Source organism: Morone saxatilis, unplaced genomic scaffold (assembly GCF_004916995.1).
Source record: "Morone saxatilis isolate NCDOM2014 unplaced genomic scaffold, NCSU_SB_2.0 Contig9, whole genome shotgun sequence".
NCBI classification, from domain to species: Eukaryota; Metazoa; Chordata; class Actinopteri; family Moronidae; genus Morone; species Morone saxatilis.
This window is the reverse complement of record NW_023340268.1, coordinates 3,628,587-3,633,648: the sequence shown is the minus strand read 5'-3', so window position 1 is coordinate 3,633,648 and position 5,062 is coordinate 3,628,587.

Here is a 5,062-nt window from a genome sequence, read left to right as displayed (position 1 = left end):
CACGCTGACCTAGGGAGGGAGGGAGGGAGGGAGGGAGGGAGAGAGAGAGAGAGAGGAACTGAACGCCCACTTGTTGCCAAAGATCGTCTATGGTTTTTCATTTTTTTGGGGGAGATTTCCTTTCAGTGTTTTTTTAAGAGGTGTGGGTGCTGAAACAAAAGTGTACAAACGTGACACGGTTCTTGTGAGCCCACTGTCATGAACTTATATAACCAATAACACACACACACAGGTGAGATTGAACATGTTTATTGTGTGTATAAACAGCTGTGTATAGTGTACATATAACTTTTATTCAGTGTTTATTATATCTTTTATTTTTCTGTTCTATTCTTTTTATTTAATGTGTGTTTTCTTATCTATTGTGTTGTACGTGGAGCTGCTGTAGAGAGTACATTTCCCCCAGGGTGGGATCAATAAAGTCTATTTTATCTTATCTTGAAAATAAAGATGAGATTAAATGTTCAAAATTCAAAATAAACAACAACATGACAACAACACACTAAATGCATGGAAGCTACATCGCTTATATCCCAGGTTTTTATGTGGATTTTCGATAGCAATACATGAATAATGTAGATATAAAATATCAAAAAACACCAACAACCCCAAACCCAAATATATTCAGTTTAATATAATAGAGGATCAGCAAATATGAACAATTGAGTACCTGAAACCTTTCTTTAAAGATTATTAACTGATTAATTGATTATTAAAATAGTTCCTGACTAATTTTGTGTCAATCTACCGATTCAGGAATTGACAAACACCCAATGCTGGGACTAACAACCCAATCAGTGGAATACATGTACAAATAAATAATCCCCATCCATTTTAATGGATTTATATTATATATTATTTTATTAATTTTATACAGTCTATTAATTGTGTGCTTTATATGCTTTTTATACAAATACAAGTATTATTATTATTATTATTATTATTATTATTACACAGAACATAATATGGTGGAGTTTGAATTCTTGGTCAACTAAATCTTCTTTTGTTTATTTATTTTTTTTATTTCTTTTTATTTCCGAGTAACTCATCATCTCAATAGACGATCTCCGACTAGGACCGGTCGCCCGTCGCCGCTCCCGCCGCTTGTCGCCCCGCTCTCTCCCGGTTGGCTCGTCACGGCGTTGCTGTGGAGACCCGTCACCGCCGCGGGGTGACGAGAGGCGCCGTGTTTACCTGTAAACCGCGACAGGGAGCCGCCATCCGTCACTTGCACACGGGGAAGGAAAGCAAAGGCCGATCAACAGGTGTTTCTGTCCCGCAGGAACGGACGGTGGCCGGGTGAGACTCTGAAATTTACATAGACTATAATTATAAGAGGACATCGCCTGTAGCCTATCAGGCGCTTATTAGCATTATGTCCTCACCACACACACACAGAGAGAGAGAGAGAGAGAGAGAGAGAGAGAGCTCTTTTCTCCCACACTCCTTTCTTCCTCTCTAATGAAGGGCCCTTCAGCACTTACATCAGCTCTGAGGAGGCAGCAGAGAGAGAGGGAGTTGAAAGAAAGGAGCAGTAATTACTCAAGAGTCTGAACTGGAGAGCGGATGGAGGGAAATGAAGTGGAGGGAACAAGTGTGTGTGGACTGAAGGTTGTTTTATTTTTTTTCTCCTTCCCTTCCACCCAATCAGTCATCCCACTGTTTTTCGGCCCTCTGCTCGTTTGCTGTGAGTGGCAGCGTGTGGGATGTGAAGGCCAGCAGGTGGGTGAAGTATTTCATGCGATTGTCACACTGTCACAATCGCACACAGAGGCACAATAACGTCAACAAGCACAACATCTCATCCACCCAGAGAGAGAGAGAGAGAGAGAGAGATGGTTTCTGCTGTCCCTTCGCCTGTCCTCCTCCTCCTCCTCCTCCTCCTCCTCACATTGCCCCCATACATTACACTCCTACTCCTCTTCTACTCCTCTGCTCTGCATGGGCCCTTCATCCTCCTCGGTTTCGTAACTTCATCACCTACTTTCTTCCTCTCCTACCTAACTTCCTCCCTCTCCTTTACCTGAGCTCTCCTCCTCCATATGATGCTTCACCACCAGACGTCATGGTGTCCCTCTCTTCCTACAAGCATGTAGGTGTCTGTATGCGTGTTTGTGTTTGTGCATTTAGGGGATTGTTTGACATTTTGGGAAATCTGTGTGTTCAAATCAACAGGACCGCAGCACCTCCTAAAGCACACTCAATCAAATATAATATCTCATATTCATCTTGACTCTGTGCTTGTCCCTGTAGGCAGATTTGTTGCTATCTTTAGCTACATTTAAGTGTATTTAATAAGAGTATTTCCTAAAATGACAAACTGTTCCTTTAATTGTTTTATGATGTGGTAAATAAAAGGTCTGATAACCTGCGTATGACACTTCAGAGCCGGTTTACCAGACGTGGAAGGAACCTGCAGCAAAAGTTTCGCAGTCAAGTCTATTTTTTCCGGAGCTGCGAGCACAATTCTCACCAAAGCCCGGTGGAAAAATGTCTTAATTGTACGTGCAACAAACACTTTTTTCATTCTTCTTTTAATTGGCTTGTAGGTGAGAAGATTCATTTTATGTCAAATATAATCAATTCTGCTTGATTTGAACTGTTACTTATGGGCTGTGGCAAAATATTAGAGGAAAAACCGTAGTAAAATGTAGTGAATTCACTGGAGAGTAAAACCAACCCTGCATCATTAAAAAAGGAGAAATAAAACTTGAGTTAAACGTGTCAATACCAAGCCTACCCGTAAAGTAAATGACTGTATTTGTGCCGCCAATAGTTCAAAACTGAAATATATTCAGTCAAGAACAAGCAAACATTCACATGAGAAGACGTTTTTCTTGAATTAATTCGCCTTTCTGACACGTCACAGTAGGAAAAGCAATTAATGGCGGCTGAATTCCATTTAGCTGCTTCAGTTTCAGGGTCCTAGGATTGTGCATGCTGGCTCACTGTCAAGGGACACTTTTGCTTTTCCTGCTTCAACAAGTCAAAAGGCCAGCTGCCGTGAAAAAGGCCGACAGACCAATTGTCAGCCCTGTGTCGCTTTCCCTCTCTCTGCCCGGCTCTGCTGCTGACCTTTTGCTCCACCCGAGGACACATCAAGACAAACACCTTGAGGAAGGGACGTGCGAACGGTCCTGTTGTGCCTGATCTGCTCAGCGTGACGTGACGACATCAGAGACACAACTTGTTCGTGAGATTAAAAGAGGGATGTTTACAGATGTCCTCAAACATATTCATGTCTCACGCACCCAAACACACACGCTGTGTTCTGAAAACTGCAAAACTAAAAGACAAGAAACCAACCAGTTTACTGGGGGGAAATATTCTAGTGAATAATAATATAATGCAAATTAAACCGTTTCTCATTTTGTTAGTTAGATGTTAGTGTTCAGCAACCGCAGATACATGCAGCTGTGTAGGTGGGGAGATGCCTCTGTAAAAAACTAGAAACAAGTACATCTTCCTACCAAACCTCCATTAAAAAAATAGCAGTTTTTAACCAAATAAATGTTTTTTTTAATGTGCTGGTGAACACTTTGAATCCCTGAGAATCAGAAACAAACTTAATCATTGGATTATTGGCCTATAATTATTGGTCTGTTATCTGCATTAGTGCCATTTACCTTAATATACATTCATATAGGCTATATAATTATAATGCGTATTCACCTTCTTAGCAAACAAAGGGGAGAAATGTTTCTGTGTAATGAATGTCTTGGGCAAATATTTCATTTTATTTAAGCATTTGTTGGATGTTTTCTGACTCAGTGCTTAATTATATGGCTTCTGTATTCGATATTAGTCGTTGTGCTTAAAACAAGAAGAAGTTTAATTCCAAAATAAAACAGCAAAACACAGATTTTTGGAAAAATGTCACCTTGAATACAAAGCCTTATGTCTCACAGCAAGGCTTCAGCCACTAAAGTGTGATGAGTCTGGTTGAAATATTGTGCTAAATAACTTTGAATATCTATTTTTTAAGCCAATTTCTTCACTCACACCAGCTTTAAGTGTGTCTGCACTGGCTTGACACTGTGTCGAGGAGCCGGTGGTGAAACGTTGTGTTGGAAATAATAGTCTGTTGATGAAACAGGAGGGACGCAGAGCGAGTGTCTGCGGTGACGACGGTCGGGCTGGGGGGTTGCAGACACTGGCTGCATGTGAAAGCAACGGCAACAAAGGCTCAGCAGGAGATCTGACGGCTGCATACGTGTGAATGTGTGGGGTGATTGGGACTAATTGATCACCAGACTCACTATCAGTTCATTACAGAGGTGGTAATGACCCTAATCAGTAAACAGGAGCAATCAATCATCAATGATTGGTAACTGATGAAGAAATACAGGGATTGAAGGATTAATGAATGAGGATATTTTAATGTTGTTGCACATGAGAGATCACTGGGTCAAAAAGTGTAGGTCACTATAGCGCTGACTCAATGTGTGGGCAACTTTATCCAATATTAATGAGTTGTTTTGACCAAGTTTGAGTTTTATTTTTTATGTCAATAGTTCCCACCTTTTCTATCATTGATTAAATTGACACTAAGTGACATATTTTATAGATATTTATATTATACTCATTGCATAACAATAACATTACAGAACAACTGATAAACTGTACAATTAATTAACATACTGAACACAATAACTGCAGGAAGTTTGTATAAAATGAGCAATTTAGATGAATTTTTCAGAAATTTTCAAAACTTATTTCCTGTGAATATCAGTGATGAGTTTCCCTGATATTTCTTTTTTTAAATACAATTCACTTTTTATTGTTTTTATTATTATTTTTTAACAATCATACATACTTCAGTGTTGACCTCCCTCCCTGATTGTCCTATTAGCTCTTTGGTTGACCTTTTCTAATGCAGGAGGAGCAGAGAGTGAAGTCCCTTTGAATATAGCTTGTGTTCAGGTCTTCAAAGTTTAGATTTTAAATAATAATCTAACCTTTAAAAATAACAATTTCATTCATTTTCTTCACAGAAATGGACAAAATGCAAAGACATAGGCCTACTGTGTAAATTAAAATTTTTATAACGGCCCTTAAACTC